Raw genomic sequence first — 14,346 nt, forward strand, 5'->3', positions numbered from 1 at the left:
AAAGTTATTGCAACCCTGGTCCATGTAGGTGGGCATTACGTGACATGAGTTCAAATTTGGACCTAAGAGGTGTGTGGAAGCTGCATCTGTGTAGAGGAGGAACTTATGTCAAAAACTGTGCTTAGTAGTAATAGTAGTAGTAGTAATTATTTATTTCTAGACCACCCTCTCTCCCCAGAGGAACTAAGGGTAGTTTACACGTAAAAAAGCAAACATTCAATACCTCAAAATAGATAGAACCACATCAAATAATACAAAATAATGATGAATAACAACAGAAAAATTACAACAAGGAATTAAGTATCAAAATAAAAAACAAAAACAATGCAGATGATGAATGCATCTATCATGCACAATCTGGTTTTTAACACAAAGGACCTCTGTACCATCTTGGTAATTGTTCTTTTCAAACATCTCATATAGTTTGTTTCTTTTCACACCTTCACCCACAATTTTTCCATTCTTAATTATGTAACAATAAATGCCTCTAAAAACAACCTTATAGTCCAATTCTGTTAATGTAGCCACACTTAACAAATCAGATTTAATCTCTGGGACACAAAGGACATTTTTCCAATGCACTCCCAAGCAAGAAATATAAGCAGCCCCATACTTATTGAAGGTTTTTACAGTTCCATCTGCCAAAGTCACAGTTGTACCTGATATCTCCTTCAGATTCTTCAACTTCTTGGAATCTGTCACCACGTGATGAGTTCCTCCAGAGTTTAGGAACTACTTGTTCTCCTATGGAACCACACCGTTGGCCGCCATGAATACATGGGCGTGTGTAGTTGTTGTTCTCTCACCTCTGCCTTTCCCACAGGAACCTCTTCCTCTGGAAGGCCTCTTCTTGGCATGGGGACAATTTCTCGCGATATGCCCTGGCTGACTGCATGCAAAACAAAGTCTTGTTTTGACTCCGGACACAAATGTCTGCTGGTTCTCACACTCACCGTCTGGGTCAAAGTCTGGCTCTTGCGCCCCCTCCTGGGGGCACCCTTTCTCCTGTTGCTTCTGGGACTTCTCGGACAATCTTCTTTCCAGGTCCTCGAGGACTCTTCCACAGACTAAGTCCAATGACAAATGCTGGACCCTCAAATTCTGGAATACGTGTACAAGAAAGTCCCACTCATCAGATAGGCTCACTAGCATCACAAAGCATTTCTGAGCCTCTGTGAAATCAACTCCTCTCTCCTCAGTCTCTACAAACAGCTGCTTAATTGAGTCAAGTTGCGGAATTCATTTTTCTTTTTTGGCCACAGGGTGGTGACCCCTCTGGACACAGCAGTGCAGCCAGGGATAAGAGAGGCAGACTATGTCTAGGGCACCTTTCTAGCCCCTTCGCCGTGTGGAGTGAGCAAAGTGGATCCTTAAAAGAGCTGCTCATTCATGGATACAGCTGCCGGACTACTCCACTGCTTTGGACCTTGAGGTAGAACAACTGAGTCAATATGCACGACCCATGTGCCAGTCTGTGACTAGGGGCTTCCAGATTTCACAGTCCTGCCCCTGTCAGCACTTGGTGATCGCCATGGAACTTTTGTTGATTTATTTTTATTTTTATTGGAAGATGCCTGTGCATGGATTTTTTTAATGTGTGGAGGCCAGTGCACAGCTAAGCAACACACGGTCTTCACAAAGTGAGGTCCCAACCAGTGGCATGGTTAACACAACAACAGTGGCTTCTCAATATGTTGCAGCCTTCTTCCGTCTTCACAGCCATTGTAACTTGTACCATGCTATCCTCCACCTGCTCCGCCATTGAGGTCTTCAGATTGTGCTTGGTCTGGAACCTCCCCTGTGGCTCCTCCTGGGAATCCATGACTCTGGTGGTTACACCCACAGTTTCATTGGAACACACAAGCCCCCTCACCACAACAAGGTGACTGTTCAGCTGTGTGAAAAACTCACAATAAATGGCTAGCCAGGTTCTTGTATACCAAGAATTCTGATATTTGCATATTGTGGTTGAATCCTATTAGATATAGTTCCGGTCCTGTTCCATATCCATCGGAGCACGTCAGGAGTGCTTTGAATGCGATTTTCCTGCTTCTTGGCAGGGGGTTGAATTGGATGGCCCATGAGGTCTCGTCCAACTCTATGATTCTATGTGCAAGTCTGCATAAGCTGATTTGCTTAGCTACTGTGTCCCTGTATTGTTTGTAATAAAAGGGAATGGGTGCTGACCTCAGAACAGGATATACAGGGAAAGTGAAGTCTGATGCAGAATAAGTTCATTTCATATGTATATTGATAAAAATGTTTCATGTATCTCATCTTTTAAAGACGACCATGATGTGAGATAGATGAATGTTATCACTCCCTGCTTATAGGTGAGTTGAGACTTGCCTAAGGCTACCTAGTTAGCATATGGCTAAGATGGACTCGTTCTGACTCATAGCTCAGGTTTTTTTAGTTCTGCACTATACCAGTTCTTCTTTTTCTTACACATTTCTGCTCCCCACCTATGTTGAAACAATTTCTCAGACTGTTATATGCTACCTAATGAAGTTTGTGAGAGAAATGTGTCTAAAAATAGGGCAGTATATATTATCAGCAGTTGGGAAGTGTTACATTTTGAACAAATGATATATCAAAAAATAAAGAGTTGTTTATTTAACCATAGAGAAGACAGACCTCTCAATAATGGGAGATAGATAGCAAATTTAACTATTAAGTTTTTTTTAAAAAAAATGAAGCTAATCAAATCTAAATGAATTACTTCTTTCCTGAGGGAATCCCCATTAGAACACTACCTCTATCCAGGTTCTACAGAGAAGAAAACAAATGGATATATGCCGAGAAATTTATCTCAGCTCATTTCTTGTTACAATGGAGCTCTATGCTTTCAGCACCATTTAAAATGTATGCACAGTATGTTGAGTTCAAGCTGTTTATGCGGAGCTGTTACCAGATTTTTCTTCCTATATTAAGTGGTGGAATAGCTCTTCCTCATTTTTATTTTTCAAACTTTTGATTCATTTTTTCCAATTTCAATGTGAATACTAAAATTACAGAAAGAAGATCCACATGAGATGTGAAACTGAGGACTTTACATGTATGAACCAAGTATCCCACTGCTCTTGCATTATCACTGATAGTGGGCGCATGCCATATTGAGTCTCCTTGATATTGCACCTCTCTGTGCTCCTTAATTACATTGATTCACCAATTCATGCTTGCATTCATACTTCTGCAAACCCTTTCTGCACAATTGATGCTCCTTAATTTATGTTTGTTGTCGTTAGATTGGTTGTGCAATTTCAGCATTTAAGAACAAAAAAGGACAAATATTAATATATATCTCGTGTGAAGTCTCAGCCTAGTTTTTACTCCTCTGTTCATTTCCTTGTTTGCTGTCTTGGAGGTGGACTGTTCCATTTGCTGAGTTTTGGGGGAGGAGCTTGGGATCCTCCTAGAGGCCGAGCTCTAGTGGTTCAGCCCTTCTGGATCACAGTGGAAGGACTTTTTCCCTCCATTCTTTCTTTGGCAGAGCCAGAAAGTGTCAGGTCTGGCTTGCGATCTGAAACAGGCAATCCTAAGCATGTATTTGCCCCAAAGACTTTAAGCTGTACATGCCTTATATATTAGAGTAGTGCATGCTTCAAAGATCATAGATGTACATGTCTTAGATAATAACGGTATTTGCCTCATACACGTGAGCAGTACTTGCCTCATAGAATATAGTTTTATTCTTTACCTCAGAGCACATACCATCTTTATTACTCATAGTCTCCTGATATCTATACTTACCTCAGAGTTTATACCTTATGTCAGTACTTCATTATTCTAATCCTGTGTCATTTTAGTAATCAAATTGTGCCTTTGTACTACCTTGTTTTGATTCACTTTGATTGCTTCAGTAAACTTAATTGGTTAAATTTAGTCTCGTCTCCAGAGTCTTATTTTGGGAAATTAAAGTACATATAGGGCATACCGATGGTGACTGGAAAAACAGCCGGACACGTATAGTTTTCTTTCCATTCCCGGCATGCCATCACATCTCATTTTGTCTCCCTTCTCAAAGGGAAAGAATAAGAAAATGGAGTGGCTGTGGATAGATGAAGTAACCCTCTGTCATATGACTGGGAAATAAAGGGTGTGAAGTAGATTGGTTGTTGATAGATGACATGTGTATGAGGGGAAGGAAGGAAAGAAAGAAAAAAAGAAAGAGAAAGAGATGGAGAAGAAAGAGAGGGAGAAGAAAGAGAGGGAGTGGGTAGAAGGAAGGCAAGAAGGAAAGAAGAGAAAGAAAAAGGGGAAAGTATGGGAGGAAGGAAGGCAAAAAGCAGGCATGTAGCCGGGGGGGGGGGGGGCTCGGGGGGCTTCAGCCCCCCCCCCCCCCCGAAATTTTCATGGTGGTTCGCGAAAAGGCCTTAATGGTGCATTATTTAAACTGTTATGTTTATTCATATCATGATCTGATCACCATACTCAATATATCCCATATGCATGGGGGTATTGGGGTAATGATACAAAAGGTTTGCTAGGCTAGACCCTCTTTCACTCAGACTCAGCCCCCCCCCGAAACTCAGCCCCCCTCCGAAACCCCCCCTGAAAAAAAATTCAGCCCCCCCCCCCCCAACGAAATCCTGGCTACGAGCCTGGCAAAAAGAAACAATTTTCTTGAAATTCAATTATCGCTGTGCTCTACTTCTGCTTTGCCTGCTGGGATAAGGGCAAACTATGTAACCCAACATGCTCCAGGAGTGAGCCTGCTGGGTGCATGGAGAAACAGTAATGGCACCGATAGGTTCAAGCACAATAGAAGGACAAGCCCTCCCTGCTGTAGCTAGAAAGCTGCTACAGGGAGAGCAGAGGAGCTGTTTCTTCCTCCAATTTCTCCCCAGCCCAATTTGTAATTTGTAATTTGTAATTTCAAAGCTCAGTTAATGCTGAGAAAGTCTAAAAGAATTGCAAAGCATACTTCAGTATCAAAATTTTGCAAATTTATATATAAATAACTTGGAGGATGTGGGTGAGGTTGTCACCTAATTGTTTAGAGTGTTAAAAGAAAAGACGGCAGCAAAGAGCTCCTTTCAAAATAATAATTGGATTTGAGTTGTAAATCCCAGACTGCCTGATGGTCCTTCTAGCTAAATGACTGATAAACTGATAAACTGATGACCCCATTGGTATTTTTCCAGGCCATATTTATCACTGCTGGATTTTGTGTACTCCATCAATCTCTCTTCAGGATTATCTCAGTCTATATTGGTTACATCTGGGTGTCTTTTCAAGAACATTTCCCCCCAGGTGCAAAGACGAGTCCTGAAGCTGTGTTTCATGATGCAACAGCTGCAATCATGTGGCAATAAAGCAAACAGTGCATGCTGCTCTTACTGAACCACTTCAAGTGATGTAACAATGAACAAATTGGAGCAGAAATTCTCTCTGCATGGAAGGGGGTGGGATTATTGCAGCTGTTCAGATTTAGTCAGATTGCAACTCACAGAATTCCTTGGCATTGATTGTATTGGCTATTCTTCTTCAGACTTCCAATCCACCAAAATTGGACTGACCGATACGAGATGAAACCGGCACAATACCGGGCAACGAAAACGGTACTTGAAATATTAGATCATGATTTTTAAAGATGTACAGTGGTTCCAAGGTCTATTGAGGCAGCAGCATGTTTCTGCCTTGTGAAATCCATTCATCTTGTTGCATCTCCACAGAAACCCAAAATTCTAATCAAAGCACTTTATGGCTACAAAGTTATTTTTATGGCTGGAAATTAGATTTCAACAAACAAATTCAAAATATTGATATTCTATATTTCTGTCACTTTATGAGAAATTAATCATGGAATTGTTTCCTCTTATTTGTGTGTTTCCCTGGAAGTTATGGCTCAGCATTCATTGCAGTAGCTATAGCTGTAGCTCCAGAGTACTTTGTTGTAGTTTATTCATTCAGTCACTTCTGATTCTTCGTGACCGAATGGACCAGCCCATGCCAGAGCTCCCTGTCGGCCATCATCACCCCCAGCTCCTTCAAGGTCAAGCCAGTCGCTTTAGAAGTAAATTAATTCACAATGAATTTTTCAGTGAAGATACATAAAATGGTGAGACCAGTCTGTCTGTACCCAAAGTAGTGTCAGTTCTACTTCAACAGAACCTTCCTTCATTTTTTCTGCCAATATGAATTAGACTTGTGCACAGATTCAGTTTGGTCAGTTCCCTTTGACCAATTCAGCTTGCCATAACAGTAAGGACTCAGCTACCATGTTTTTTTCAGTTGTAATGGACCATGTAGCAGCCAGTCATGGTTTCTCCTCTCCTATTCAGCATCATGCAGCATGTGAAGAGGCTGCTGTGTGCTCACACGGGGTTTCTCTGTGAGCTTTGCCTGTTGGGCCAATCAGAAAAGAAGAACATTGTGACATGTCTTATGCAAGCTGTGTCTATTTAATGGGGCAAGAGCCTCCATTGCTCCCAGTTGTGTCATGGCTCTAGAGAGGTACTTCAGTCCAATTGCCTTGCTGCTTGTTTTCAGCTTTATTTTTTGGCTTGGCTTGGGCTCTCTCTAACATTGAATCTTTTTTTATTTTCCTTGATTTTTCTTGATTTTCTTGATTCTTTTTATTTAGTGGGACTGGGACTTGGGAAAGTGCAAAAAATAAGTTGCTTACTGGTTTTTTTATTAGTAAAAAAGAAAGTATAATAGGGGGGCACTGGGCTGTGTGATGAGGAAGTGCATCTTTGATATTTGGCAGGAAGGAATGGTGCCCTGCTGCTGCTCCTGGAGAAGTTATAGGGTGGGGCCAGCGGGGAGATATCTTTTGGGGAATATTTAAGGAGATTTTATTTCTAAAAAGAAAAGAAATTCTTTAAAATCAGGAGATGACCCAAACGTTATGAAATTTGGTGGGCTAACAGTGGTAGATGTGTCCTCCCGTGTGGCCATTATCATCCCAATAGCCCCAAAAATGAGGGCAAGGGGAGCCTGGGAAGTCCACCCATTGCTGCCAATGGGCCAGATCTAACCGCATTTTCCAGCTGTGGAACCAAAAATGGTGCTTCGCTACCTGCCCATTTTCAGGAGGCATGTGAAAAAGGATCTGGGGGTCTCCTGAAATTCGGCCAGCAGACACGGATTGAGGTTCAGCTGAAATGCGCGATCCTATTACGATTGCATGAGCACCTTATGTCCAATTTCATTATTTTCCTCAACACCACATGGCCATTTTGAAATAAGCCCAAGCTGAATAAACTTGCTAGCAGTTTCCCCAAACTTTTCATCCCTCTCTCATTTTTCTCTTCATTTTTCTGTATGCTTCAAACTTATATATGCACTCCATAATATTAATGTCACCTCAGCTGTGGTTGATGCTTAATGTATCATATGAATTAACTTGAAATAGTTCTTTATAAAGTGACATTGTGAGTTGCTTTAAGCTCAGATATGTCTACAAAAATGAGTGTTTTAGGAGAAATAATACATAATATGTATATTTCGATATGTATATCAAAGTAAGATTATGTGTGCTTGTTTTTAAATTTGCAGACTGATGCAGACACAAGACTTGCGATTAGACATATATGAAACAGCTCACGGCTGGGGAACTGCAACTTAGGTGAGATAATATTTTGTATCAAAAGTAATAAACTGTTATAGTTTAGGTTGTTAAAATGTTACCATTAAGCACACACACATCTTGTAGGACACAGTCTGAACTCTTAATAATTTCATTGGAACTTATTAGTACTGGCATCTAGCTGCTTTTAGTAATTTAATTATAGATGCTTGACAATTCCAGAGAGAACCTAGAACTATGAAGGCAAGCATTACTTAAGATTTCATTTCCATATATGTGTCCAGATACTTCCCATTTGGGAGTCCACTTTCTTTATTTTGAAAGGTAAAAGAAGACATTAAGAATGTCTATAATTAGATCGATCCATGCAAATTTAACTCCTACCCATCTTTCACTAATATAATGGAAAAATGAGACCTTAGAGGCTAGATATGAGTAGATAATATTTCTGTATGCATCTCATGCTGACACAGAATTGTATTCTATCTTTCCGTTATCACTTTCGAAAAGTGCTGATTTGCAGTGAACAAGGCGGAGCAACCGCTGAATGTCAGAACTCGTCATGGGGAGAGGAGAGAGTATGAGTTTTGGAGTTCATTGTTACATTCAATTTACATGAAGAGTAACATTCCTTTAGAATGTTTTGGTCCTATGTTAACTCAAGCTACAGAATATGGGAAAAGTGGGTTTCCATAAGCAGTGTGGACAAATAGTTATTTGTTTCAGTTTCCCCAGTAATGTAGAGCAAGATGATTTGTCTTTACCTAGAAAAGGCTGCTGCTGTGTGCCTTGAAGTCATAAATCCCCATGACAGGTTCACCTTTGGGTTACCATAAGACTGAAGTCATTTCAGTCTTATGGTAACCCAAAGGTGAACCTGTCATGGGGATTTATCAGCAAGATAGCAGCCCCCAGTAGTGCAATAGGTTAAATCCTTGTTCTGGCAGAACTGAAGACCGACAGGTCACAGGTTTGAATCTGGGAGAGCGCAGATGAGCTCCCTCTGTCAGCTCCGGCTCCCCATGAGAGAAGCCTCCCACAAGACTGGTAAAACATCCCCAAAAAAATCCAGGCATCCCCTGGGCAACGTCCTTGCAGATGGCCAATTCTCTCACACCGGAAGCGACTTGCAGTTTCTCAAGTCGCTCCTGACACACTCACACACAAAAATCAGCAAGATTTGTTCAGAGTAGGATTCTGATCAAATCATAGCAGGGCCTGGCAGGGGGAACCCCGTCGCCCTGCACCCTGCATCGCCCACCCTCCCTCTTACCTCATCACTGCTTGGCCTCCCCCCCCCCCCCCATTGTTTCCCATGCAACACGAGAAGCCTCCCATGTTGGCACAGTGGCAGCTTACCAAGCTTCAACTTCACTTGTGGCATGGATCCCCACTGGAAGTAGGTCAACATTGTGGGATGGGAGCCAGCGGGCTCTGTGCCACAAGTGACTGGAAGTGTCATACGACAGATAATTTTACCCGTCTGATGAGGCTGTCTGTGTATATCCAGATCCTTGTCTCTCAGTCTCAACACTCAAACCACTACATCATGCTACCTCATCATGTAGAGGAGAAACATTGTATGCCACCAAATTTTCCATGTTACAATGCAATTTATCTAACTGATAATATATGTACTAATGTGGGGCTAATAATGCGACTGTTCTTGAGTTTTATCCACTCATGGGTCAACAGTTCTCAACAGATTTTTTTAAGGGATATATTTTATCTTGTAAAATTCTAAAATGTACCTTTCTCATAGATTACTTTGTAAAAAACAATGTTTCTCTAGAAAAGGATTAGAAACGGCGATCCTCTAGATGTTGTTTGACTGCAAGATTCAGCAGCCTTAGTTAACATAGTAAAAGATAGAAAATGATGAGAGGTGGAATCCAACAACATCTGGAGTGCTATGCATTTCCACCCTTGCCCTAGAACAGGCATGGACACACTTTGGTCCTCCAGATGTTTTGGACCAACTCCTACATTTCCTAACAACTGGAAAGCTAGCTGAGATTGAAGTCCAAAACACCTGGAGAGCTGAAGTTTGCCCATGCCTTCTCTAGGACATCCGGCCTGAAAATATTTTTCCTTTCTATGAGATATATTTTCTTAAGAACCTATATGTTCTTGTCTTCTGCTGCTCCAAGGACATGAACCAATTGATTCACACTACACAACTGTGTCCCTCTTCTCTCAAGCTGGTCATTGACTGTAATAAAGTGAACTTGGACATGGCACTACAAAAAAAATTATACCTAAACATTAGGAAGAAGTTTCTGAGGATAATAGCTGCCCAAGAGTGGAACAAACTAACTCAGAAGGCAGTGGACCCTACTTCATTACAAGTTTTAAAACAGAAGTTGTATGACCACCCTCTTGAGTGTGCTTTAGCTATATATTCATGCATGGCAATGAGTTCAACTAGATCAGTGGTTCCCAACCCTTTTTTGACCAGGGACCACTTGACCAGGAATCACTTTGACCAAGGACCACTTTGACCAGGGACCACTCTCCAACATTAGTACCAAAAAGGTTATGAAACAATATTTGGTCAACTTTAGATTTGGTTTGGTTACTTGGGGTGCTGATTCAGAAAACTGCATTGGATAGACCATATCATCTCTAGTTTCTGATACAAAAAATATGCAATTCAGTAGTTGCCATCTGCTTGCCCACAGAAAGCTATATTTAATAAGCTTTGGCACTGTAGAGGGTTTCACAAGACCAGTCGCTCTCATTGCAGCAGTGTAATGGTGAGGCTGTGGACCATATTTTAGTTTTTGCGGACCACTGGTGTCCACGGACTACAGGTTGGGAACCACTGGACTAGATGGCCCTTAGGATCCCTTCCAACTCTGCAGTTCTGTAATCTTTCCCCCACTCCTCTTCTGTAAGGTTGAATGGATAGTAACTTAGGAGTGCTAACAAACAATAGTAAACTCTTATTAGAACCATAATCTGAGCATCAAAAATGAATTAAAAATTTACTCCAAAAATCCAACTACGTAAAACAGTCCAACAATATTTTACAAATTATTTTATGTTTACATTGTAGTTTTGTGCAAATTAAATTTTAATGTAAGTAGTTAATTATTAGAGCACTTGTTCTGAAACATTAAATAATGTTATCTTTCCCTTTAAAAAACCTGAGCTTGAAGTCAAAATGACTGAATAATTGTGACCATCTGACCTGCTTTGTCGATAACTTGCGGGGCGACCTGATGTATTGCAGGTTTTTATGGTCACTCCACACCTCAAAAGGGGTGTCGCTTCCTTCTAAGAAATGCCTCCAGCTTTCTAATGCTTTCAGTATAGTCAGCGCTTCCTTTTCCCAAATTGGCCAGTTCTTTTCTGTCTCGCTAAATTTCTTTGATAGGAAACTGCACAACCTCAAGTTGTCCTCTAAGTCTTTTTGTAGCAAAACCGCCCCATATGCACTGTCTGAAGCATCGCAGTGCACTACAAACTGTTTGTTCATGTCTGGGTGGGCTTGCACAGGCTCCTCTGTGAACCTCTTCTTCAGATTTTCAAAAGCTTCTTGGCATTCTAGTGTCCAAGTCAGCTTCGCTCCCGGGGACTTTACCTTGGCCGTTTCCCCCCTCCCCTTGGTCTTCAATAGATCTATGAGGGGCAGTGTGAGTTGCGCAAAGTCTTTTATGAACGTCCTGTAAAAGTTCACAAATCCTAGGAAGGACTGCAGTTGTCTGCGCTTCCTTGGAGGTTCCCATCCCCTCGTGTCTTCCACCTTTGCGGGGTCCATTGCAATGCCCTTGTGCTAAATCCTGTACCCCCAAAAATCTATCCGTTCCTTGTTAAACTCGCATTTGGGAATATCACTGAGCTAAGTAGTATAACTTTTTTAAAAATCACAACAAACTGAATAATAATGGGGAACCTGCAGTAGTTAGAACGTGAACCTATTATGTAGATTACTTTTTCCAAGGCCTACATTTCACCATTTTAAATATATATGTATCAAAGTTGTAAATTGTTAGCGTATAAAGGCGGTTATTTGTTTATTTATTTATTGTGTCAGTAGCAACCAGACAATTGTATTACATTTTTAACAAATTTTTAACGAACAGACAAAACAGAGTTTGCAAGCTTGGTAGTTGATTAAATGTCCTTTGACCAGTAGCTGGCCACTTGGAGTGCCTCTGGTGTTGCTGCAAGAAGGTCCTCCATTGTGCATGTGGCAGGGCTCAGGTTGCATTGCAGCAGGTGGTCTGCGGTTTGCTCTTCTCCACACTCTTGAGGTTGGCTCTGCATCTCGTGGTGCCAGAGCGCAGTCTGTTCAGCGCTTTCCAAGTTGCCCCATTTTCTGTGTGTCCAGGGGGGAGTCTCTCATTTGGTATCAGCCATTGATTGAGGTTTCTGGGTTTGAGCCTGCCACTTTTGGACTCTCGCTTGCTGAGGTGTTTCAGCGAGTGTCTCTGTAGATCTTAAAAAACTGTTTCTTGATTTAAGTAGTTGAGGTGCTGGCTGATACCCAAACAAGGGATGAGCTGGAGATGTCTCTGCCTTGGTCCTTTCACTATTGGCTGCTACTTCCTGGTGGATGTCAGGTGGTGCAATACCAGCTAAACAGTGTAATTTCTCCAGTGGTGTAGGGCGCTAACACCCCGTGATAATGCGGCATGTGTCATTAGTATGGTGAGATGTGTTCCACACTGGGCATGCATACTCAGCAGCAGAGTAGCATAGCTCAAGGGCAGATGTCTTCACTGTATCTGCTTGTGATCCCCAGGTTGTGCCAGTCAGCTTGTATGATATTGTTTCTAGCACCCACTTTTTGCTTGATGTTCAGGCAGTGCTTCTTGTAGGTAAGAGCATGGTCCAGAGTGACTCCCAGGTATTTGGGTGTGCTGCAATGCTCCAGTGGGATTCCTTCCCAGGTGATCCTCAGAGTTCAAGATGCTTGTCTGTTCTTGAGATGAAAATCACATGTCTGTGTTTTAGATGGGTTAGGGATCAGATAGGTTAAGGATCAGTAGGCGGTAACTAGCATACTTCCAAAAACTAAATTTAGGTCGGATATTTTAAAGCACATTCCAGATGACATAAGCCTTTCTCCTTCCATATATCAGTATTGTGGCCCAGCCGCTTGATCCCCTTTTCACCCAAACACCACACAGTTGAACAAGAATAGTAAGTTTGTTAAGAAAAGTGTATATAATATAAAAATAGTTTCAAAATACATCCAGGAGTTAGATTTCCAGTAGCTTAACAAGAAGCAATGACTAACTCTGAATAGGAATTCCAAAAATCACTTAAGACAAAAGCAAGAAATTGTAATCCAAGGTTTGTTGCACTTAAACTAGAATTATACCAAAGCTTGAAAGTATGAACATTACCATAATCCAAAGGCTTGATACTTGAACTTGACTATAATTCCAAAGGCTTGAAACTTGAAACAAGATTTGTAATCCAAACAGGAGGCATGGAATTTAAACTGGAAAACAAGATACAGATCCAAGAACAGAAGTCCTAACTCGGAGCAGCCGAGACAGGCAACTTGACACATGAAAATCCAGGAAAGGAGATTCCACCTGAACTTCCCACCTGTAAGAGCTTTTCGGTAGTTGAACTCTCTGCCCCAGTGTGTGGTGAAAGCTCCTTTCTTGGAGGCTTTTAAACAGAGACTGAATTGTCATCTTTCAGGGGTGCTTTGATTGTGCTTTTCTTGCATGGAGGCATGGGGTTGGAGTGAATGGTCCTTGAGATCTCTTCTATCTCTATAATTCATCAGGCTCCATTCGTGTTTGAGTTCAAGTTGAAAGCATGGTAGCTTGCACCCTGCTTTACAGCACTGTACTGAAATCTCAAATGACTAGATAGCTACAGCAAGTCTCAAGGAAATTACATGTGTGCATTTATATCAATACAGTAGCACTTGCCTGTTTAATAGTATCTGAAGAACCATGAAACTGTCCCACCACCTTCACAAGTTTACCTGGTGGAAACACAAAAGGAACTTCTTGGTGGCTGTTCCCCGGCTCAGCAATTTCCTTCCCAGAGAGCTTAGATTAATACTTTCCCTGACCTCCTTCTGCAGACAGGTGATTTTTTTGTTTTGTTTCAGCAGACCTTTGAAGAATGATCGCTTGGAGAGGATCTCCCTGACATAGTATGAAAGGGAAGCAAGTGTAAAAGACATAAAGTTTGTTCTGATCATAAGACCTGCACTGTCTTGTTCCTTAGGAAGATAGTTTATTTTCTATACGTGAGACTGCAGTGTTGAAGTAAAATATTAGTTCGAAAGGATTTTATCATGCTGTAACCAGGATAGGGTGATTTGCAGGCCTCTCATTCATAAGATTGCAATAAGTTGTACTCAGCTTAACTACAGTTAACAACAAGGTTAAACTCTTTAAGCTATTTGATAACCATTCCAATGAAGATTTAAAACTTCACCATTCTCTGAATAGGCATACATTTTAAAACTGATAGGCAGGCAGAAAATTCCATAATTCAGATGACAGACAGGAGGGAAGGAAATTTTACATCGTTCATTTGGCAATATGAATCTAGGTGACATAAGCAGAGTGAATCATCTTTCACCATTGTCGGAGGATTAATGTGTTACCGTTTTGTATACTGAAGGGAGAAATGAAAAGAAATACAACATTTAAATAAGAGCTTGCCTGACATTTTGGCAAATCTTGCATAAAGCGAATTTCCAACTCTTCTGAAAGTGGCACACCTGCAGTAGATCTTTAAAGCCTTGCTTGTTAATAAAGTGGTTTGACTTGGCAAATCCCTTCTGAAGAAATTTTGCCAGCCCCCCCCCCCCCCCGGTGCATTTT

The 14,346-nt window shown here is 41.3% G+C and overlaps 1 protein-coding gene across 6 annotated transcripts in view; it reads left to right on the forward strand.

Moving 5' to 3' along the window:
• The window catches only part of LOC132778465 (poly(rC)-binding protein 3-like), a 226,123-nt gene that overhangs the window by 42,307 nt on the left and 169,470 nt on the right, over positions 1-14,346 (forward strand). For all 6 annotated transcript variants that reach the window (XM_060781454.2, XM_060781448.2, XM_060781450.2 and 3 more), the window contains exon 2: positions 7,507-7,576. The gene's annotated coding sequence lies outside the window, so the exon portion shown is untranslated. The remainder of the gene's footprint in view (positions 1-7,506; positions 7,577-14,346) is intronic.

The sequence above is a fragment of the Anolis sagrei genome, chromosome 6 (assembly GCF_037176765.1).
Source record: "Anolis sagrei isolate rAnoSag1 chromosome 6, rAnoSag1.mat, whole genome shotgun sequence".
Taxonomy (NCBI): Eukaryota; Metazoa; Chordata; class Lepidosauria; order Squamata; family Dactyloidae; genus Anolis; species Anolis sagrei.